Source organism: Syngnathus scovelli, chromosome 2 (assembly GCF_024217435.2).
Source record: "Syngnathus scovelli strain Florida chromosome 2, RoL_Ssco_1.2, whole genome shotgun sequence".
Taxonomy (NCBI): domain Eukaryota; kingdom Metazoa; phylum Chordata; class Actinopteri; order Syngnathiformes; family Syngnathidae; genus Syngnathus; species Syngnathus scovelli.
This window is the reverse complement of record NC_090848.1, coordinates 14,835,314-14,860,760: the sequence shown is the minus strand read 5'-3', so window position 1 is coordinate 14,860,760 and position 25,447 is coordinate 14,835,314. Positions and strand designations below refer to the sequence as shown.

The window sequence follows — 25,447 nt, the reverse complement described above, 5'->3', positions numbered from 1 at the left end:
TCAAACTAACACAAGAAGACAATCTTACAAGATATGACACTTGGCTTTCAAGCAGACACTTTTGTGACCGCGTTGCACTTTTATGTATCCAAAAGAGACACAATAAAGCAGACCATAACATTCGCTAAGACGTCAACACGACCCATCTGCTGTCTGCTCCCTGGTGAAATATTATCTAATTGTCGCACATTTCAGAAAACAGAAGGCGGAAAGGTGCGCGGTATCCCTTTGAAGGTTACAGCCGTCACGTTAAAGTGACACAAGGAAATGATGGAAAACAAATATAGATCAAAGCTCATAAACATGCGAAGCTCAAGTATGGCATCGAGCCCAAAGCAACTGAAGAAGCAACTGTACATGTCAAGCTGGTTATTTGTACCATTTACCAATTTAAATTTAATTCATTATTTTTCTTGGAGCAGATAAAAATGCTCCGTAGTCTTGCTGTGAATTGCATCAAGCTACCAATGACTCTACCAAAGTAGTGACACAAATGCTGAAAAAAGGCTGCAATTTGCATAAACTTGGTAGAAAACACACTAGTACCTAAAAATGCAAATAAGGTCAACATTAAGATATGACATCACTTTTAGCTATGGCTCGCCACCACTTCATTTAACCCTTTCTGCTTTCGAGAGAGAGAGCAGCTCAAGTGAACAAACTACTAAGTGAAGCTTTGTGTCAACGCAGTTGGTTGGAAATAAACTGCAAGTCGTACAGGAGTAATATCATTGTATGCTCAAATCTGCTCTTGCTATGATACTACAATGTTTTTTACATAGATCAATTCACGACAAATGGTGTATATAAAGTGGTGGAGGATTTAATTGATCCCCAGGATCAGATGTGGGTAGTAATGCATTGCATTTAATCTCTTACATTGTCTTAAATTACTTTCTGGATACATTTTACTTGTTATATATGTAATATTTGCAGGATTACATTTTCTTTTTACTTGAGTGATATTCTAACCTAAGAATTAATACAACTGAGTAAGCAATTTAGCTAAAAGTCTTGAGCAAGTCGAGTTTTCTTTTAAGGAGTCAGCCTGATGCTATTTTAGCAGATTGAATTAGATAATTGAGTTACTGACCATTATCTTCAGCAGCAGCATTGACCCGCAGTCATGGCAAGACGCCCTCTGGGAAAACAAAATGACATGAAATTAAAACACAGCGGCTTCAGCCACTGACATGTGCAACCATCATTATATCGCTGCCAGAGGTCATATTTCAAATTCTTCAACATTTCAACCACAGTAAACTGAGCTAGCCTGTTTTACTTGACCATAGGAAAGAGAAGACCTCTCTGAGCTCGGCAACAGTAAATATTTTGGATTAAAATGTATATCCAGTAAAAGCACACCATGAATTCTATTTGATTTGCACACGGTTCCATGCTTCTATCAGGAGAACTAAAGTGTTACCTAAAAGAACAAATGAGGAGGCAGATGACTTAAGGAGGACTTTTTTTTTGTTTCTCTGAGCACAAACATGCAGGAGTCTACGCCTGAGCGAGCCATCTGACAGGTACATTTGTTTGCCTTGGCCCCCTGGCTGTGACCCCGGCCGGCTCCCTCCTAGCTCCTTCCTTGCTTTGTGCAACCATGAAACCAAATCCCTTAATCAATCTCGTACATGTTGCCCCACACCTCTCCTACTATTAAGGCAATTACACGTACAAGTGGTCGCTCCTCAAAGCTGATAAAAACAGCAGGGTTGCTGCACACCTCGCTTGTTTTTTGGGCTGCTGGAGCAAAAGAAATAGACATACTAATAATAGAAGCCCCACAGGCAAAATGTGAATATACATGTAGACTACATAATATGTGAATACAAGTAATTTCAATCAGGGGTTAGCCAACACTATCACAATTAGCCATCCAAATAAATGGACGCCCATTCCAAACATGTAAGATGCTACTAAGTGAATCAAGAAATAATTGGCTTTCTCTGGATTACATTTGTAAGGAAACATTTGGTAGAAAATGCTTGGGCGAAAATAGTGTAGTTACAGTATGCTTCTGGAGAGTCACGTTGTTTTATCTGCCTAATCCTAAAAACGTGTCTAGTTCACATAAGAACCAACCGTGCAATGAGTTTCGCCACCAAAGCCAGGCTGACTGAAGATCCAGAGGCCGTTTTTAGATTCAAGTGCACATTTACATAAGGATAATTTCACCAAGACAAAAGAAAAAGAGTGTATGTTGTTTGTATTAATATCTTTGGATTACTTGATAAAATCCCCACATACATTTATTTAAGACACCTGGGAGTGGGTACTATTTTAAATTGAGGGGTTGGTGGTGCATTGCGATTCTTTTGTTCACAAGTGAGCTGAAATGATGCTCCCGGTTTAAAAAATGCTGAATGTTAAAATGGAACAGGTGAGGCAATCATAGCAATAAGATGTTTTCCATATTGCCATACCAGACTAAAAGGCCAATTTTAGCTAGCAAACACAAAAAAATGCCACCTCTGAGCTATATATTAGAGGGAAGAGCATCATACTAGATCAAAAAATGCTACGAAAAGGTAAATGTCATACATTTTACATGAATGATGTCATGAATGACTTGAAGCATGTAATTTAAATCCCATAAATGTGTTTTGGGATATTAATATCATCTGGCAATTCAGTATTTCAGTATTCCTCAACTGCACTGCATGAAATCTTTGGTACAAATCAAATGATTAGTGACTATTGAAACAAAATTTCAAGAAAAAACAGGTTCCAAGAATATCAACATGCTGTATTTGCAACTGTCTCACCTCCACTACGTTCTCATGCGGCACGGTTGTTACGAGGCTGAGACTGACCTTTTGTGACCTCTGCCCGACACGGTTCATGCGACACATATCGACTTTCGGGATGAGCGCCTCCGGTAACTGCACATTGGTGTGTCTGCTCACACAAAGGAGCCGCTCGCCTGTTATCCAAAGTCAGATCCAACTCGGACGACAATCCATTTCCCCGTCTCCTCTTTGCTACCTGGTGACAGCAGCTTTTCCGCTTCATTTCACCTGAGAGGTCCACGCCATGCGGGCTTGACCCCGCCTCAATCAGCAATCTTGCATTTAAGTTTCTTCTCAGGGAAAGGTGGAAGTAACAGCAGATATCAATGTACGCTAGTAAGCAGAGGCCAAGAAGATGCTCCATAAATGCACCAATAGAACAAATCACTGTGACAACTTGAAAAAGTCACTTTTGTATATTTATGATACAAACCTACCTAATGAAAGACAAGAACAAATGTGAGTGGACAAATGTAGTATTCGAAGCATATATGTACCCAACTTCACTACCTTACCACATAAAAAAAAAAAATGGTGATGAAGGCTGCTTGACCTTGAGAAAACCACGACGCTAAGCGCAGATGGCGCCAACAGTTGACTGAGCAAATTAACGACACAAGTCAAGGTCATGTTCGGACTGATTACGCCAACCATATGCGACCAAACTTGCTGAAAATTCTCTTCACAGCTGTAGGTAGAATTACGCACATAACCCTGCGCCACATTTCTCTCCCAAGCCCGAGACGCAAATGCATCTGGTGTCGTGTTTGCGGCCCAGCAGAGGGGAAGGGAACTACTCTCTAGGCCGAGCAACATCATTTGGAAACATGTAATCAGGATGCTGCTGATTGGAGATGTTAGTGCAGCGGAGTGGCTAATGACATGGGAACGTTGCCTTGTTTCCCCTGCAGATGGACCCAAAACTGGATCATGATCACGTCCTAAACAGCATGACCTATAAGGCAAGCATCTTGGTTTGGATGGCTGAGCTCACATTCATCTCAAGCAGTGATTGTCAAATGACTATCAGCTTTTTTAATATTGAATCCATTCGTCCGTTCATTCTCCACCCATCATCCGTCTGTCCGTCCGTCCGTCCGTCCATCCATCCATCCATCCATCCATCCATCCATCCATCCATCCATCCATCCATCCATCCATCCATCCATCCATCCATCCGGGTTTCAGGCATACTGAAACTACCACTAAAACTACTGAAAACTAAAGCGAAGAATCTTCTAACTAAATTAACAAACTTGCGCTAAAAACTAATTAAAATGAACAAAAATTGAAAAAGCAAAAATCAAAATGAAATCAAAACTGTAATATAACCCTGGCTCAGAGTAAGATATTTTGTCACCTCAAATTAATTCTCAATGCCAAAGCATGTCAGAAAGAATACGTAAAGCCAGTGTGAGTCATGACGGGGTCTAAAAGGAAATCACTTGATCGTTGCGACTCATCAAGTTTTCTAATGGTAGAAAATGGCAGGTCGCTTGCAAAGACAAAGCTGCCTGACGCTCGTCTGAATGGAGACTGATTACCTTCGTGTCGACCAGAGGATAGAGGTTCGACATTCCCGGCAAAATTAGCTCGACCTAGCTCCATGCATCTCTTTGTCGGGCCGTTAACGCCTCAAGAAAACTCGTAGAAAACAAGAAACGCACAAAACTTAACACCGCCACCCCCGATGTGTTTTTCTGTCTCAAAGTTTGATTCAGCGGTGATGACAGCCTATCTTTATGCCGCAATGAAGCGAGAAGGAGAATGACGAAGTATACGCCTTAGCAAAACACCTCTGGCACAGACACATAAGATGAGGATACCAACAAGCCATATTTTACCAGAAGGTCCTGATGTGTTTTGCGTGTGTGAGCAGGATAGCAATAGCTGAATGACAACATGAGTAGCATGTTATAACGAGGTGACACGGTTAAATGCCAATAAATTCAACAAAAAGGAGAAAGGTCACACACTAAAATGACAGCAACGAAGAACACTTTCCTTTTTAATATGCGGCCCTTTATTACAAAAAGACAAGCTGTCCTTCTGTTCTCTGTCCACCAATAAGCACTGCACTTTGTTTAGCTCCGCCCCTTGGTAACTTCAATTGGTGTAAATGAGTTGTTTTGGTGCACTACACAATTTTCAAACAATAGCTTTGTTTTACCAAGAGTAGTGAAAAATGTAACTTGTGATAAATGCTAGTAATGTCAAGATAGTTCACGACAGATGCTATCTCAGGTCCCGAGCCATGCTCCTCATGCATTCAAGAAAGCCAACTCAAGCCCACACAGAAGTACTTTGGCAAGAGGCAAGGAAAAACTGGCTCCAAGCAAGAAACCACACATCACGTGGCATCGGAAAAGTTATTTTCTTCTTAAACTGCGCCACCTGATTAGAAATGTTGTAACTTGCTGTTATCACTGCAATTATTGACATGCAGGACTAGAGGATGCATCTTCAGCACATGCCCGAGCCTATGTATACATTAACTGTCTGCTTCCTCTGTTATTTCATTTTATTTCCCATCGCCAGAGCAGCCGGACAAGCACCACAGACGATAATGACGCCTATTTTGGCCCGCAGCTTGTGATGGCTATTTTCTATAAAAGTTACTCCGTACCGGGTACCATTCAACAAAATGGCCCATCATTATAATGCAATTTATAACCCTTGCCCGAAAATGTCTGTGTGGAAAAAAAATTGGCATGTTGTATTTTTGAACCAAACAGGCCCTGAAGGCAGCGTGCCCAATGATGAAGCAGCTGCGGTGGGCAAAGAAATGAGAAGAATGAGCCAGAAAAGCCCAACGATGACGGTGGAAGAAAATGACCTTGTAATTGAGGTGCATGGACATGACAGATAAATTAGCCTTTGTCAAGGCATTCACTTGCAATTGTGTGTTATTTGTGGGAAGACTCCTACTTTTGTTTGTGTTTGTTGGAAATGTGAGGTTTAGAACAACTATTTTTTTCTTCCATGAGCTTAGTTATTTGTTGTACCAAATTCCTATTTATTTATTTTATGTATTGTTATCGTGAAAGTAAAAGTATCCGGTTGACCTCCAGGTTGTTAAAATTTTACAATGTTGCAAGAAAACTTTTGTGAGAGCTTTGGTCCTCTTATTTGGTTACACAGGGTTGGGAACTGCTTTTTTCTCTAACAGCTTGAGAGTCAGAACGTTAAGCCTTCAAACCCTGCTGCATCGTTGTTTTGCTTTAAAATGTTGTACATTGGCCACTCCCGTCTCCTGTCTGCTTCTGGGTCTAAATCTGGCACCAAATGTAACAGTACGTTGTGACCAGTCATGGATCTAGCAGACTCGGACAATCGGACAATCCACTAAGCCGTGAGGCCACATGGACATTCATCAGACACGAGCACCTCCGGAGGGACTTTATGGACTCCATTCAGAACCTTTCCACCACCGTCAACTTAATGGCTGCAAAGTTGATGCCCATCGCTGCACCACAGACTTCATCACAACCTCCAACCGAGCTCCACATCTCAAATCAGGGAGATATCAACTCATCGACTACTGCTGTTGTTTTGCACCGGGAACCCAACAGTCCATTACCTGAACATTATTGTGGGGAGGAAGAAGCTTGCCGATTTCTGATGAAATGTTACTTGTTTTTTGAGCAACAAGCAAACCCATACTCGGACGATCGCGCCACGTTGGCCTATGTCATTAAGTTGCTTCGGTGAAAAGCAGTCAAGGTGGACCTATTCCTTGTGGAGGTCAAAGTCAGGAACATTGGAAATATTTGCTTCATTTTCTGAGGAGATGCAAAGAGATCAGCCCTTCAGGAATAAGTCTTCAGGCAAACGGCTCCATGTCATTATGTCAGGGCTCTCAGTCAGTTGCAGACTATTTCGTCAAGTTCAGGATTTTCACCTCTGAAATTGGGTGGAACGAGACTGGACAAAAAAACAGCTTTCATTTGCAAACTGTTCAAGATCAGCTGTCTACTCGAGATGATCTAAAGTCTCTTGATGAGTTAATCTCCTTAGTGATTCTGATTGACAATCGCATCAGAGAACCTGATCGCCCTTCTTCCCCTCACTTCCGCCCCATGTAACTTGACAGAACCCGCCGCACCGTGGCAGAATATGCCTGACGATCTGCGCAGGGTCTTTGCTTATATTGTGGAAGGTCCAGGTACTTCATCAATCAGCATTCACGCCTACACAAGATTCCCTTAGCAACCACATAACGTGGCTTCAGATGTGCATTTTTGTAAAAAGCTCTTCACTGCTCCATTCCTCCAAAGTCACATGCAGCAGCGCCACCCTGATGAGAATGATCTGCAGTTACAATCAAACAGTGAGGAGAAATGTGAAGCAGCAGTCTGAGGAAGCAATTTGTTCTACACTGGATAAGGTGTAATAGGTGTTTGGAGAGCATTACTGTCAATTTGCTGATATAGATAGGTTTTGGGCTGTATCATTCATTACACATGTCCTGTTAGACGTTTTGGACCATAAAAATGATTACCGTATTTTCCGGACTGTAAGGTGCAACTAAAAACCTAAAATTTTCTCAAAAGCCGACAGTGAGCCTTATTGTCCGGTGCGCCTTATATATAGACCAAATTCCTAAATTTAAACTGGCCCAAGGCATTGTGTCATGACATCAATCATAGGTGGTCCGCTGAAGACTATGAATCAAAAAGACTATGGATCATTATTTTGTGATTATAAAGTAATTTGTTGCGTCTGAAGTTGAAATAAAAAAGATAAAATGTAGAATGATTTGATTTGGATTAAAAATCTGACATGATGCATTAATGGTGCGGCTTATAGTCCGGTGCGCCTTATATAAGGACCAAATTTTAAAATGGGCCATTCATTAAAGGTGCACCTTATAGTCTGGTGCGCCTTATAGTCCGGAAAATACGGTAACAATTGAAAATATCTTGGTGAGTTACATGAAAAATGTGAATACCACTCAACAGGAGTTGCAAGTGAATGCCTGTAACACTGTAACACAACATAACATCAGGCTAACATACATGTCATGTGTTGTAATATAAGCAATCACGTCATGTCATCCGATGCTGGCCAGCAGTCTTGAGGTACGAGTGTTACTAAACAGAAGGAGGTGTAATTACGAGAGGACGCAGGCAGGTAGTGGCAAGACAGGCAATCATTTCTTCTGATTGAAACACAACTTTAAGGTCTGAAAGGCCACTGGCGCCCGAGCTGTCGGTGGGGGCAATCCGACGCCTCAATAAACCTGTGAAATTAGAAAGTTCTCGTCGGAGACGTGATGCTTTGAGCCGACATGATGGGATCTGCTTTCATATCACTAAGTGTTTGGACAAACTTTAAATCTGTACACCGGATTTAAGTAATTAAATTATGTTTTCAACGCAGTAATCAAATGCATTTCCTGTGCACGCTTTATGTAAATGAGATTTACTCAAAACAAACAAACATTTGTAATTTCTTTTTGGAATACCCCACTCTAATGCAAAGCTTTGTGACTAATTAATCATGGCTCATCTATGTCTCAGGAGAAAAAGGAGCCTCGGGCAATAAGAAATTGACAATGAGGGCGCTAATCCTTTTATTTACCAATTGTGAATCTAATCCAGATACTCCAAACACAGTAATGCTGAAAGTATCAAAACACAACTATTCAATAACAGGGGTGAGGTTAAATGGAATCTTGTACAAATGGTGGTGAATGGGTCAAAATGGACAATTTGGAGTGATTAATCGGGATCAAACTCTGCACCTCCAAACTCTGAGGCGGACATGCTAACCAACGCGCCACTGTGCCGCCCTCATCTAAATCTTAACAGAAATGATTGGACTGTTGTGAATTCCAGAATTCTAACTAAACCAACAACCATCCAAATAATACCCGCGATCAAAATTGTGTAATTGTGTGCTTCATTGTCCTTATTGCTTGGAATCAAAAGAGAGCACAAGCATTCCATGATGAAAGATGTAAATGAATTTCAAAAACATAGTGTTATTTAGCAGCACACGACAAGCGGGTTGAGAAAGACCACTTCAGACATTAACCTCCCCTGGCGACATGTTGTCTTGCCCATTAACCCCCTGCTGGGAGAGTGGATGCTGAGAGACACATGAAGCTGTGATCGTTTAAAATTGGCCATCGCCAAGACGAAGCTGTTCATTACATCGACGTACTGTGAATTTAAATTGCTTTATCACATGCCGTTGAATGCATGCAGTGATTCATTAGATGGAAATAAAATTGTTGCGGAATTGTCAAGCATAATGCACCACATGCTTTTCTGAGGGTGACAACATTAAAAGGCTTCCCGCTACTAAAGTCATCACTAGATTTTTTTTTGTGGCTTTACTCGTGTGACATTTTCCATCAGGCTTGCCATTGAATTCCATTTCTAGGACAGCTCAGTCTGAGTTATTCACCTAAGTGACAGGCTCCCTTTGCTGATTAAGGAATAGCAGGTGCAGGAAGTGCATCTTAAATATTTAGTGAGGACTGTAAAATGCCATTATTCACAGCTTAAGTTGTGTGGGCATACTATCAAAGAGCGACAGCTTGAGGAGAAAGAACACGTTGATTTCTCAACGACCACCTTCCCAATTTTCATACGCCCCCCCACCACAGGAGAATTTATGTGCTTTGAGCAGTGGAGTCTCATGGCACGAATGACAAAGACACAAGGCTATGTAAAGATTGTGGTTATTATTTGCCTTAGATGTGCTGTATCTTCCCATAGTCCAAAATTCAATTAAATATAATGAAGAATTCTCCTGCCAGCCCACAGACACACACTGTGCATCCAGCTGTCATACATGACAGTCAAGCATTCTATCCAACATCTTTTGAATTTCACACTGACACAAACCACAATTAAAGTTTTGGTAGGCGGACAGTTAAAACAAACTGCGCCCACCAGGCAAACTGTCTCTTCATCGTGTGCATTGCATGACGGGAAAGACTGTGTGTGATTGCACTTGTGGGTGGTACAAACAAACACAGAGCCTCTTCTGATTCTGATGACTAAATGATCCAGATTAACGGGAGCTACCAAACTTATTTGTGCTCATTTCGTACTTAGAAGTTAGTACGCATGTACTTCATTTTGACACCACTCAGCTCGTTTTCATAATGTCTTCGGCACATTGCACACGTTAAACTCGGCAGAGTGGCTATCAACAAATGTTACTCTGTGCAAAATAGAGAATGAGGACACTGACAAAGGGCAGCCGTGACCCGAGCATCAAGTACCTTAATGGTTCGCCTACTGAATGGCCATCCAAAATGGCAATACAGGAGGCAGTTAAGTGACTCGTCTCTCAACGCATGCCTAGGGGGGGCACAATAAGATGCAACAAAAGACACTGAAGAAAAAGTCCTATTTCTGAAACATGGATGTTAGTTTGCTCAAACTTCTAGCCCCGGGGCTTCCATTTTCCTCGATTAGGTGAAGTGACCTGAACAAGATGGGTGCAAACATGCTGAAAGAACACAGAAGAGGAATGCTGCTCTTTTTACTTTTTGACTACTAGAGGAACATCAGTCAGTGGGGAATCTCTGATCGACAGGAAGACTTTGTTAAGTGCGTGAAAGTGTATGAAAAGTCCGGATGTTACTTTTTACATTGCGTATCGTGTTTGGGGTCATAGAGGGCGACCGGGAGGAGAAGTGTATTTATAGCTTTAACTGATCACGTGTTAATCATAGGACTGACATATTGAGCATACAATACGGTCTTCTGTGCTACCTTCCTCACTTGTGACCCCCACATTTACTGAGGCTGTGTTGTACATGACAAGCAGATGCAGGATGAAGAGGTGCACGCTTCCCACATGATCAGGCCTGTAATGTTTGTGCTACTCATGTGTGCCGGGGTACACAGATGCTAATTATTGTTGTATCCCCGTGGCCGAGTGTGACAGATGCAGCTGCGAGGGCGTCGGCCGGCATTTCGAATTGGCGTGAGGATCATCCCCGTAGGATGAGGCCACCCCGGCAAGTGGATGGGAGGGACATAAGAGCGCTGGCATGGTCTCTATAATAGCCTGTAAACTCCTCAACTAGACTCTGATTAACGATTCTCGTCAGGCGCCGTCCGTTGCCACTCGCATCAATTAAGACACGAGTCTTTCCGCATGCATTCTCGCTCGGCAAAGCAAACAGTCAGACAGTGGCGTCCATCCTCGCTCTCTTTCTAACCCAGCAGGCGCTGAGCCTCTTTGCACAATCACTGTCCCGCTGGCCCCGCGGGACTCATGCTGTCATCCCACCGGTCTGAACCGGCTCCCTTTTAGCCTCCTGCCGATGAGACCGGTGCAGCAAAGTGGAGCAATCAAAGCAGAGTATCAAACAAAAATCCTATGTGACAGACAAAACTTCCACTGGGATCTTTTCCCGCCCACTGTGTGTCCGCTGCGGGGTGACACAGGGTGCTAATTGGATCAACTAAGTGGCTTTCGCCACGCATCGGGTAGAAAGCAAATTACTGGCTTGATTTGATTGGATGCTTTCAACCTTGGTTCTCAGACAGACCCTTGAAAGTTAATTGTGTCTGACCCATCGCTGGCCATGTCGAGAAACTCCTCCAGACCCTGATTGGGAGCTTTGTCCTCCCTCTGAAGTGGACAGTAAGACATGAGAGTCCGTTATTGTCTGTATGAAATCAAAAGGAAGAGTCCTTGCAGTGTCTACAGATGCTACCCTCTTCTGCCGTGGAACTGCCAAAGTCAAAGATAATTTGTTCCGAGAGACTGGCTGGCCTCCAACGTTATTCAGATAAATTTATGTCTAAAATGTTGGGATATCAGGAACCTTTGCAGAGAAATACTCTTGTTCCACGGGGATTGCTGAAAATTTAATGGCAGAATTCTCGCAATACCAAACATAGATGGGTGTGAAATTTCGTTCCATTTTCATCAGCAATTGGAAGGGAGATGAGGTCCAAGTCCAGACTGGTTGGAAGTCAATTGCAGGACAGATATAAAACTTCAATGTGCATGCAACGTCAGGGGCTCCACTGTTTCAGAAGCAGTACAGCAGAAAGATCAGCTCTTAATGCACCGAGATCATTTCCGTGTGTCTGAGCACATGGAGAACACGTTAGCGCGCCGGCAGTCTTTGTATCTCTTCACCCGCAGACTTGGCGGCCATCGTTTCGCGTTAGCATGCCGGTCAATCAAGTGGCCGGGGCTCGTCTCTCGTCAAGGTACAGTGTGTGATTGCCAGTGATGGGATGCGGGCAAATTTGCACCTCCCTCTGGAGAGATTGTCCCCGTGTGAGGAGGGAGGACTAACCCGTCATGTGTAGCGTGACTCAAGTGTGTGACGGCTACATACACGAGAGGACATTGACAAACAGTTGCTATCAAATGTTGGTGCTGATGATTTATAAACAGGGAAACCACGAAACACGTGAAACATTACCGATTAAGTCGGTACAAACTTGGAAGAGAGAAGTCGTCACACAAAACAATTACAACCGCTGCCGTGCACGAAATTAAGATTTGAGACAGCAGTTCAGCAAGTATCAAAGAATTAGCTGGCTTGTTAAGTCATTTTGCTTTTTCATTGGCTTCATGTGAACACCATGCAACTCTTGTCAGTTTGTTCAGAATGTCAACGGCGAGGAATGGACACAGGAAGTGAGCATGCTCATCAGCGTGCACGTCTCAGTTGTAACCATAACCCTGGAACAGTGATTTGTGATTCCATTATCTAGAAATTGTTTAGGAGTCCAAAAATGAAGACATTAAACAAAACTGACGTCGATCAGTGTCTTGGAATAAATGTGTATTCAACCGTCCACTGAGATACTCCACTGCACGAACGTGATTCTGTGCCGCCTGGGTACAACAAGTAATGTGGGAAGGCTCAATCGTCACGTTAAGTGGTGCAATATTGAGATGTTTCTACCAAGGCCTTGCTAGAGAACGCGGAAAGCAATAACCTTCAATTTTGAAACCCAAGTCTCAAAATATTCTCTCGGAATCCCTTGTGTTTTCAACTTTGATGACAGTTGAGAAAATGCACTTGCTGCTCTGTATCATTCCTGAGTTTAATCATAACCTCCCCTCAGTGAAGCCACTCACACTGCCATCCTTTTCCCAGCTGGCTCTTGGGAAACTTTGTCAAATCTTTTGACCTGTAACACAATGAAATGTGAGGCATGGATTGCAGCACTCAGCAGCAGTAGCAAGGAAATTAGCAGCGAGGCAAAACAGGGGGCACGGAGCTGCAGAAAGTCAAGAAGGGGGAGGGAATGTTTTCTATGTCACTGACGTGCCACATTGTCCCCAGAAAATGTCAGTGTGCCCTTGGGACTCGGAGCTCTGGGGCGAGACTCATCTGTCTGAGCGCATTTACCAAGATGCTTTGTGGCCACGTCCCGAAAAGCCTGGAAGCTTCTCTGCTCCACACTGCCCACCAACACCCCGCACACCACTGCAAATCACTATGGCCATCATACAATCTAAAGGCCACCGAGAGATTTGTTATTTTATCAACTCTACAAGAATCGTATATTACTAAAATGACGTTCCGTAAAGCGAGGACCTCCGTCAAAAGTGAAAAATGAATGAAGAGCATTTCATTTGTGTATGGTTGTCTATATGTACATACGTATGTATCTATCAGACTAATTTCTGGTTCATGAAGGGTGATGAACAGTAGAAATTCCTGTATTATTTTTGTGCAGATCCTTACCATAATGTAAGGTCTTTTTCTTGACCTGACAACAACTTTCTATAAAGTTGCTGCTAACTCTGTGTTCTATTGTATTCTACTGCTGTATAATGCCAAAGTGGATTTTATGAAAGATGATTACAGCAACAAATCTGGTTTGCAACACTACTGTATCGTAGAGAAAACACAAAGAAACGACTGATTAAATGCTGTCATTGACCATTGTAATTAATACTTACTAAATGTTTGTTTTTGTCATGTTATGCTCGCCCTCATAATTCTCTGTTGATTCCATTTATGTTGTTCGCTAATACGTCTTTATCTGTATAAAGAATTTTATTCTTGGGTTTGTGTCGATAAATTAATTCACACCTTTTCTTACAGAGAATAAACCCATGGTAAGTATAGCCATTTATGCCACCAGGTTAAGTCAAGAGAGATATTTAAAAGATAATTTGAAAACGACAAAGCTCAGACCAGAACCAGTTTCATGCAATGGCACGAAGTTGACTTTTATACATGTCAGGGCAAAAATAGCTACCTGCTCCTATTCCCAGAAGGATGAATCCCCTGAAGCAGTGATGTCACCATGCACTCGGCACGCCATTGTCAGAATATCCGAAACATGTCGACTACCGGAATGGCTTGTGTTCATAAATTAGTACATGAATACAAAACTACGAGTAATCCTCTAATCTAGCGCATTTCTGTCATGCCGAGAGGCGAGAGGCGCTAGCTGGTGAGGATTAAAGCAGCTCATTAGAGAGAGGCATCCATGATTGAAAAAAGGCCGAGAGCTCTTTTCTGCGTACCAAAAAGAGAAGACAAAGGAGCTCAAGGAAATGAACGCTTTTTATCAGGCCTGGGCAGAAGCCTCCCTCTGTCGACTATAAGCCCCAGACACGACATCGGTTGCATCGACTCGGCTCAGCGACGAGATTAAATGGCTTATTGACTGCGACGGGGCCAAGGCATCAAAAAAAAAAAAAAAAAGTTCTGATGTCACAAGTCACCTTCAGATGTCAGCCGTCTGACAGAATCTTTGAGAATGCAACTTTCAAAATAACAGTTCAAACCAAGAAGACTGCACTATTAGCTGGCTGCATTGTCTCTGAAGAACCATACAGTGAAAGAGTACGACTTTGGAGGAATAGCTTTATTGAAGACTGAAATGCCACATTTTCCCTTCAGTAGCACTCTGAAAGATTGATAAAGGCCACTTAACAACTATGTCACCTCTGAGGGCAGTCAGGCCGAGCTTGGAGATGTGATGTGGGAGTAGTGACGGGATCCCGTCCCTTTCTAAATATTACTCTGCTCCACAACAGAGTGGAGCATAAAAGAAGGACCATAATATTTTGCAATAGTCCGCAATAGTTAATATTTCATAGGATTCCATTTCAAAATATTTGAATGGGAATAATCTTATCCAGTGGTAGGAAGCGGAATACATACCTATCAATTTTTAACATCTGGAATTTTAAAATTTGAAAGGTTGTACACATAAACAGGGGGGGAAATACCCATGGATTTATGATTGGAAATATCAAACTAAGTTGACCATTCGTGATAGTTAATCCCAATTAATTATCTGAGCAGATGAAAAGTAAAATCACTGTCGCACATTCAACACCTCAAGATAATCACTCAGGATAATCATTAATGGATGTTAGATACTCGGGTATCTGCCAACATTGATCATGAAAAAGGAAAATTGCTCTAATTAAGCGTTTCTTGCTTGCAGAACTGAGGTTGCATCATCAATGACAACATTAGGAACAGTGAATTTTGAGTATTAACCCAAAACATTTTTACAAATTGTACAACCTTGGTGGTATTTGACTGACTTACTTGGAGATGGTTGCAGAAAGGGGTTGATCAAATACTATATGAATAATTTATAATGGACTAAGTGGCATCTGTGAGGGCAAAGTAAAATATTCCGGTGCATTTTATCTGGCTCTTGCAGTATGTGAAAGTGTCGTCTGCAGCTTGTCAATATGCTCTGGACATACAGTCTGTGACATTCGATTAAATAGGTTATTGATTGGCAGGTGGGCTGACAATATGCTCACCACAATGCAGACTCACTAGCTCGCTGACCTGACCTGCCGTGGATCAGTGCTCCATAAATCAAGAGCACAATACATGCAGACTCGAGAATTGTTCTTCCTCCCCTGCAACCTTGATTTAAATTTAATTGGAGTCAAAGCTAATGCACCGTTCGCAAATACGGAAGCAATAAGAGCCGGCTTGCAATGTGTATGTTTGCGGAAGACAAGGTAGCTTGCCATTATTGAAAATTTACTTTTCAATGTTTGTATACAAATAGTTGTGTCTCTAGAGTGACTGTGAGAATTATCAACCAAGCAAATCTATTATCTGCTCACTTCTAAAAATGCTTGTGTTTGGCACTTTCACCCCACAATTATCTTGCACTCGGGCTAATTAAGATCATAAGCACCCAAATAAAGAGCTTCTTAAAAAAACAAACTTGGAAGCAGTGCTGAAGGCGCCATTATTTCACACAGCAGTCAGCACAGATCACCATTAGCGAAAAGTGTTATGAGTATTAGCTTCTGATGATAATGTTATAATAAGGTTCAGCTAAATCCGCTTATTGTGATGATATTTTCCAGAAGTGTATGACTTATTCACCACCATAAGGTTGATGATCAGTGACTTAGAGGAGCATGTCTGCGCCGTGTTTAGCTGCACCAACTAGCTAGCCAGTAACAGCTGCCCTCGCTGGAGATGCCAGCACCATAGTGCTTGAAGCCGTTTTGACACTGAAGCCGACACGATGTGCATTATCAACAAACACTGTCGTGATTGGTCGGTAGAATTCAAACTCGTAACGTCTACTGAAAATACGCTACATAACCCACATCCATACAAAAATGTGTAAGTGGTAGTGGCTACCACTGGAAGCCCAACACTGCCACACCGGCCACGATTAGGTTCGACTCTACAATGTTGAGGAATAATAGATCTGATTATAACCTCAGAACTGTAACTGTGACCAGTTCAGTGCACTGTCATGGAGACAAAATAGTCTGAAAAGAAGCACAGCGGCTCTTCCAAGAAATCTTGGCTGTGTTTGATAGATGCAGTACCAAATTCCAGAGCAGCCTCACCAGCCAGACATCATTTGCCTAATGTTGTGTGGCCATTGCTGCTTAAATGACTGAATATCACATCACAGCTTCTTTCTAATGGAGCACAGAAAAAGAAGGAAGCATCCAGTGTCTGTGGACCTCAGTGGCCGCATTCCCATATTCATCTGTGGACGTCTCTACGGGCAGCATAGCGGTTTTGCTCGTCCCCGTCAAATGTGGTCTTAGAATATTTTGTCTTGCTCCAACCTTGACGTGGAGCGTTTCGTGCTCCTCACTCTTTGCTTCTTCCTCAAAATATGGAGGAGAGCCCTTGCCCTGCACCTCCTCTTCACCACCACTCCATTTTTTTGTATTTACTTTTAATTTGTATCGATCGTCTCGCCTGCACCCGCAATTCTGCTGATGTCAGAAAGGTGAAGGAGCATTACAATATACAATAGCAGGTCTGCTCTCTTATCATGGAGGAAATGAAAAGCAAATGGCACCTTTGTCTGGGACGTGAGCTCGTCCAGGCGGAAGGGCTTTGAGGCGCAGGGGTGAAATTGAAAAGGTTGTGAGTTCACATCCCCGGACAATGACAACCTCTCTCCTGCTTCCTCTTCAGCAGCTCGCAGGAGATTAGAGGAGCATGACAGATAAGAAGCAGCATTGGCTAAATGTTTTTTTTCCTTAACTGAGGTGGACAGATCGAAAAAAGCTGAGGCGGGCTAGTTAGCCAGAGGATGACAAACGGACAACGACAGAAAGGCAGAGAGGACATGAAGTGAATCATTCATGGCTGACCTTGGATTGCATTTGTTGTGCCTGGGAAGATCAATAGTAACAAACAAAACATCAAAGTGCACAGTTCAACAAATAAATGATCGAATTCACACTTAGTTTGGTTACAGTAACTCTGCCATTTTGTGTTTCATATGAGCTGAGTCACTATGCAAAAGCATGCAGTCAGCCCCGTAGCACTTAAGCTTTAGGGAAACGATGGACCGGAGTGACGCAAAGGCTACCGGGCGCACTTCCACTCTGTCAACATCCTTCTGCTCCCCGGAGATACACAAGCCATCCTCCGATCTCATTCTGCGCACCACTCAGCCACCAAATTGAAAAGGTAATGAGCCACAATTATCATTCCATCAGCAGTGCAATACAAACAAGAGTTCTTCAGATCACGGGACTCAGTGCACTGCAGGACACTTGCATAAAAACGGCATCATTTTCTAATGATAATAATTCATTGTAGGAATTCTTAATTAGTTGATTCATATTGACACATAAAGATGCGGAAAATAAAGATTGAAAGGATGGAAAAGATCAGCTTAGACGTCTTCCTTCAGAGCATTTTACATGTTCAAAGGGAGTCGGAAGAAGTCGAAAAATTCAAGTTCTACCCCTTGTTTGCTTTGAATTATTCCTTGTATCCTGTTAAGTAGGTCATTCATAGACAGTAATGTCTGCCAAGATTTTTCTTTTGGCATTTTTAACATCAGTTACAACACCAAGAAATTAAGCTTCATTTACTCGTCTATTTCAAATCGAATTGACAATGATTTTGCCTTGGTGTTTAATTAATCTGGTGCTTAAGTTTAAGATAACCTTCAATTTGTTTTATTTCAAAGTTAACTTGTAAGTGTCATACTCGTTTTTAATACATTTTTGAAATATTTATTTTATAAATATTGGAATAAATTTTAGGGTTGTCTGTAACCCAACATTCATTAAAGACACAATTTTTTCAAATAATTTTGACTGTTAAGTACAGAAAGATGACTTTTAACTTTGGAACAATGGCTGCATAAAGGTATTAAATATAAATCTTAACAAAGTCAATCATTGGATGCAAGGCCACAGTTGGAGCTCAATTTGATGTGTCTTTGGAGCTTTTGTGTTCAGAATATTATAAACCGTGACAGGGGAAGGAAAGATGGTTTGTGGCAGCTGACAAGATTTTAAGACATATACAGTATGTAAAAATATGTTTTCCAAATTTGCTTACCATGCAGATACATATGTCGCACTTCCACCACCGCACTTTTGTGCCACCCCATTACTGAATTTCCTGTCACAAACAGCTGGATCTCATTACTCTTCGACTCCGACCGAGCAACTATCTGGATAGAAAGAAAAAAAAAATGCCCGAGCACTTTCTATCTTGCAGACAGCCAATCAATTACAGACAGGGGAGGGAAGAAGTAGACCGAGTGCGGGCTATTAAAAATGCATTTTATTTGCTTTTTAAAGGAATTATTCAAGATGAGCCCGTGGCGAGTCTGTCCATCGGTCTGCATCCTCCGGTGGCCTTGCACCCACCTGATGTTTGAATTAGCCGCTTTTAAATGACAGAGACGCCCACAGGGCCCCCGCACTCCCAAGCTTTCAAAGGCCCCGGCGACCTGCGAGCTGTCGGCTGTCAGGAAAAGGAGACAGGAACGTGCGGCGCCGAGATAACCTGCACGGGACAGAGCCCGGAGTCACGTGCCTCTTTGACAGGCTTATTATCGGCAAAACGCGGAGGCAAAAGCGCCTATCGGTCGAGGGATCTGGAGAAAAGAAACCTTCTCTTATCACCAGGACACCGGGGATTAAAGCCTGGCTTGCTCTGATAAATTAATTATTCTCTCTTATCTGCCATGTTTAAAGACTGTTAGACGAACTCACCTCGAGCGGTGGTGCTGGACAAACTGCAATTCACCTGAAGACAAAGCGTCATGTGGCTTCGATGTACGCTTGAATCTCTATGTTTTCTCACCTTATAGAAGACAAAGCAGTTCCATGAAGGTTTCAGCAATCAATAATGTGTGTTTCTGGATAGTGTGACTCTTACAAGCACTGAAGTTCAAAGCTAAAACTTAAATTGAAAAACTCATGCCAAGGTTATTCCAACGTTAGAAAAGAAAAACAGTTTGCTGAAAGGAAATAAAGCAGATATGTTGGATACTGAATACTTGAATAATAACAAAAGAAAAAATTGAAATGTCAAATCATAGACAGAGGTTCCTGTATGAATTGAAAGTTCAGGAAACACCTATGAAACAAAACTCTTTTCCACAAGGAGAAAGGAAAGACTCCAGGGAAGGCACTGGCTTTTAACCTCACTTAAGGATCTGTCTTAGACACCTCACAAACACAAAACTAATATACAGCAAAGAATAAGAGGTGGTCAGAGTTTATCAGCAACATTCCCCGCCGTCGTTGACCTTATTTCAGGTTAAGGCTGAAGGCCAATCTTCAAATAACTCAACAGTTAAGAGCCATAAGGAAAATTGTTTTTAGTGAAAGGAGAACAGCAGCTGGGAAAGACGATTGAAATCTTCAAAAGTCCAAGACAGATAAAAGAGTTTAAACTTCAAATAAATGAAAGAAGGATCAGGATAATTATTGGTGATATGGTGACCAGATCAGTTGAACAATTAAAAGGAAAACGAACAGTTATGCCACGTGCTTTTTTGATAAGCTCATCACAAAAGCAGCAACTTTGACTTAGTCAGAGCTCAGACGAGAATTTAGAAAACCGCGCTGACACAAAAACTGTTTCAAAGCATCAATATTTTCAGAGGTCTTTCTGGAGTAACCTGAAAAAGGCTGGAACTGCCAAACGGCAGTCTTGACAAAAAGCTAGAGGGAAAGCTTAAAAGCGTGACAGAAAAGTCAGATTGCGTATTTACAATTCTTGTGGATTGTAAAAGCTAACTTGTAACGAAACGTACAAAGGAAGCAATCAAAACTATGTCGACCTTGGAGTCATGGAAAGAAGAACTTGAAAGCAAGAAATGTGACCTGGATTTGAAAAGGGCTGAATTTGCCAGAGCACAAAAACATTGAAGAAGAAGCAGCTAGAAGTGGAAAAGCTAAACTTTTTGGACAAATAACTCAGTGTGGAATCCAAGACTATTTAGTTAAACGCAAACCTGATTAAAGAAATGAAAGAATATTCAATAACAGTTTGATGTACAGCACTTTGTATCTAGCAATGGCTGTGATAAACTGCTATATAAATAAAGTTAAGTTGAATTGGGATGAACCAAATCGAACCAATTGAATCGTTAAAATAACGACAAACTACCCCATGATCATTTACTGACAATTGCTGAATCTCATCTCAAGTCTGAAACGCTACTGGTCGACACTTAAAGCACTGGCTCTATGTTTAAAAGAAAAAAAAAAGAAAAAAAAAAAAAAAAAAAGAGCTCATCAATAGAAGAACGAGCTCGTCCTTAATGCAGAGCCACGTTCTGCCCCTGTCATAATCGGACCTCTCGTGCCCTTGAGGAAGGTGCGTGATTTCTGTCTGTCAGCAGCACTCACACTCAGCTTGACTGGGGCAAAGTTTTCTGGTGATTGACAGGAAGGGACGATCAGGAGGTTTGCACGGTGCAATAATAACGAAAAAGTGAGCGCCAGGAATACGAATCAGTCTTTTATCTTTTATTCATTCTAACAGCGTGTGATGTCAATGTGGAGCATTATGAAAAGGCAACATCAATCTGGTGAAGGTAATGAGGGTGGGATCATTTTGGGGGACGAGGGAGCTCGAGAGGAGGGGGCAAAGGTATGTGAACTCCCTACATCATATACTGAACTAATATTTGGCCATACATTTGAGGTGGCTGATGTATTATAATTTATTTTAATCTTTTAAACTACAGTGCTATTTTCTTGCCACAAGCAATAGGCTACTGTACATTTTCCATGGTCATTTTTTTTCCTTTATCGCAGTGTACAGAACTTTTGTTGTAATGAACTTGAGAACACTGAAATTTCATTGACTTTGAGCAACTTTAGCAACAATCTTAAAAGGCATGACTATATTTATTGAACATGTGACTGGAGATAGTGATTGATAATTGAGTATTGTTTCTCAAAGGCCTTTAATCACAGCGTTTCAAACCAAAGCAGATACTTGCCAAGAGTTATTTGTGTCCAAAAGTGTGGAAAAGATTGTGATATAAAATGGAATTATTATTTATTTTTATTTTTTTATTTTTTTGCTCCTCTTTATTGTCTGTGAGGAACTCTGCGATTCGACAGACTCACAATGTGATAAGCAGTCAATAGGGAGGCGCCAATTCGATAAGAGATTTTGTCATAAAAGTGCATTAAATACATACATGTGTCATCTTTTAGGTGATTTGCCTAGCTGAACTAAGTGCATAACGACTAACAAGCAAAAAACATTGTGGCAGTGTTTGTGAACTTGAATGAATTAATGACATTTCAATTCAATAGACAAAATTGATTTGATACATGAGTATAATAGGTTGGGAGCTTGGTAATGAAACACAATAAACCAAATGTATATTCATGGCCGGCTTCGAAATCCAATATCGACAAGAGTCCCCAAACAGATTCAACTTTTGAGGTTCCACTATCCAGCTTAATTTGATCATCGCTTGAAAGAAATTCTAAGTACAACTTGGAGCCCTAAGTGCACCATCTTAAATTTATATGGAGAAATCATTTGGTGCCTGGGAACAGGGCACATGGGTTAAACTGCACTGTAAATAATTTAGGATTCCATTAACATATAAATGTGACATTGATTTGACTCCAGAAAAGTTGTGGAGAAAAAAGAAGATACGGCTGTATCGATTAAATGGGCTTTGTGTATGTATGTGTGTCGGGGGGAGGGTTCGCTAGAAGGTTTCTACACCATCTCCCATATGTGGACATGAGGATGCTCAAGACTGCCACTCTTGTATCTCAGCAGAAAATTTCAACTGAAAAAATAACCTTTCCAAAGGCCACAGGCACATTGAGTCCAAGTGTGTGTGTGTGTGTTTGTGCGTGTGTGTGTGTGTGTGCGTGCGTGCAAGCGTGCGTGCTTGTTTTCAACAGCTCAGTGGGCTATCACCTATAAACAGCCCTAACTTTGTAAGCCAGTTCACCTCAGAACCATACTTGCAGCGACAAAGACCTTTTCATAGGACACGACTTGACACATTCACAAGGCATGCGCGAATCACATTGAGCATTTGATGTCAACTATACCTCTAAGAAATCTAATGGTTCCATATTAGGATTGAAATAATGTGACCTGTAACCTCAAACGACCTTGAAGTTGTATAATTTTGAATTTGCAGATTCATTTTCAAAACACATTTCAGGTCCGGTAGATTAAATTATTATTAAGCTGTACAGTGTTTAACTTCTTTTTACACTTTGGTGAGGCAACTGTGTGGCAGATGACACCATGTAGCATAAACAATTATTTCATCATAACCTGTGAGAAAACCAACATTCCAAACGTGAGGAAACTGGTGATCGAGCATCAGATTGTTTTTGACCTTAGCGCTATGAATTTGAATGTCAATAATTATGGGTCAATCTAATCTCATTGTTATAAAAACGCCCATTAGTGGTGCTTTACTCAGCCCAAGCATCAATTAGTTATTTAACTCTTACATTTATCACACACTAAAAAATTAAGCAGTAAAAAAGGCTTTTGGGGCTGGATGATGTGGCGAGTCATCCGCCATCTGTTATATTGCTTTCCATTGGGAGGCCAGTGTGACACTTTGGTTTGTTGTTTCTTCCACTGACATTTCATCAAAAGAAGATCAGTTTTTTCTTTCTAGGTTATGAAAAATGTTTGTCCAACAGAATCAAAATGATGACTCGGTGCCATAGATAACTTTGGGAATTGAGACTTTTATGGGAAAAACACTGTCGAGATCCCGCAATGTGATAGGACTGTGTGACATAATGAAACCGCGCAACAATGTGTTTAATGAGTTCCTGTGTCTGATTGCTTATTTGCCTCGTGATTATTGCCAGTCAGAGAGCTTGTTGACATGCCCCTCTGTTCTTTGGTCTGGATGCCGAACATGCAAGATTTTGAGAATCTAGATTGCAGTCAAATCCTCTATGACTGTTTAACAAGTCTCAATTAGATTAGACAGATTAGATAGATCTGATAGATAGGATACTTTATTCACCCCCGTAAGGAAATTTAGATTGTCACAGTAGCAAAATTCGCAATTACTACACAGACATTGCTGTACACTCAAATTGAATAATATTGATGTGAAAAATTAGACGTTATTGTCAGTGTCTAGAAGCAATTTCTTCACACCCAGTGGGGAATCGCTATACGAGTCAACGGTCTAAAAGCTGATCTGAAGTGTTGTTTCCGGCAGCAAGCTGTTTGAAAAAGAGCTCCTTTGTGAGACGAAGAAGACGTGAATGATTGTCCTAGATGAAGAGATGTCATATCTGGTCCCTCACTGGCTCAAACATATTCATCTTCAGTTCCAATGGTGCTCCCGGCCTTCTTGATGAGTTTATTGATCTTTTTTTAATCCCTGCAAACAACAGCTAAATACTAGATGGCACTTGCTATCACAGACTGGTGCAACATCTCCAATGTCTGTAAAATCTATTTGCTCATAATAATCAAAATTGATTCATAAACGTTCCAAACTACCAATCAATGATGGGCTGGCGGGGTGTTGCAATGTTGTCGTGGGCGCAGTTTGCTGGCCATTTCCACAAAAACTAGTTGGAATCACATGTGGTCCTGAGGGCCTGATGGAAGGGAGAGTGGGAGCGGGTCATGGTCCCAGTTGCACATTCCCATACCTGCTCAATAATCACGCCTGTGGCCCCAGTTTCAACCGAGGAGCTCGACTACAGATGGCGCAGACAGGTTCCCGTAATTATATTTGACTCTGCGCTAATATCTTGCCGGTGTGTCACGGAGGGCCAAGCGGAGACGTCCTATCTCGCCGAGCACCTGAGCAGCCGAGCTTATTACGGCACTGAAGACAGAGCGTGCAGGAATAGCCCAGAGAAAAAATAGCGGGTCCCCGGCGGGGGCCGACAGTTGTCATTCCCCATCAACTCGAGCTGTGTTAACGCCATATAAAGCTCCTTTTGCAGCAGAACCCGTCAAAGACCTGGGGAGTGACAATCATCAGTGAGGTCTTCCAATCGAGCAGATGGGGTTAATTTACTCTAACCTGAGGGGGGTGCCAGGTTCCCTGTTGTCATTTATACAAGAGGCTCCCGAAGCATACGACTACTTCTTGCAGAGGTAAGCTATATTGCAAAATGGACTTCAGGCGACCCAGTAACTGGGCCTGTCACGCTAACCCAATCAGGACAGTAAATCGGCGAGCAGATTGCATTAAAGTAATGCCAGGTTTGCGACTGCATTTCTATAAAAGATTTATTATCTAGCCTGTTTTAGATAAATCACTGACATTTGGGATTAATGGCTTTGCTGGATAGCCCCTGGCTTTATTGCTTATCTCAAAGAACAAGATACTTTTACAGCATTTAAATGAGAAAGACTCGTGAACTCCCTGTTGCGTGGAGCCATAAAATGTCATGACTTCTTCGTATTTAATCCATCAAAAAATGTCTCTATGACTTGACCATTGTTGCTTATCAGAATACTCGCGAAAGATGCAGTCGACTCTTTCAGGATTGGAAAACTAACAAAGCTGAGGAATCTTCAAATGTAACTCAAAGATGGAGATGAACCAAAATGTCACCATTGCACTTTATGAACTCATCACATACAGTCTTTCAACATTGTTTTATGCATTTGTGTAGAGAAAAAAAAAAGATGTGCTTTGCAGTTTTTTCCCTGGAGCTAAAAATAGCGAGCCGCGTGCGTTTACTGGTGCTGAAAGCAGATTCAGCAAATAAAGCAGAAATGTTCAATACACCCTGGTGAGAGCATAGCGGCCTTTGAATTTAATTTGTCAATTCACTTGATACAATCACTCAGTCAGGAAGCAAGTAAAAAAAACAAATCATGCAAATGATGGATAGCCAGATGCATTCCGTAGCGAGCGCCACAGAGTGAAAACACGGAAACTGAATTATTTAGCATTCCACTCCACATTAAAATTCCTTGATATAAT

The 25,447-nt window shown here is 41.7% G+C and overlaps 1 long non-coding RNA gene across 1 annotated transcript in view; it reads right to left on the bottom strand.

Moving 5' to 3' along the window:
• LOC125989080 (uncharacterized) overlaps window positions 1-25,447 on the bottom strand; it is a 76,498-nt gene that overhangs the window by 4,172 nt on the left and 46,879 nt on the right. The window contains exon 5 of the long non-coding RNA XR_007488593.2: window positions 1,094-1,141. This is a non-coding gene — a long non-coding RNA (uncharacterized lncRNA). The remainder of the gene's footprint in view (window positions 1-1,093; window positions 1,142-25,447) is intronic.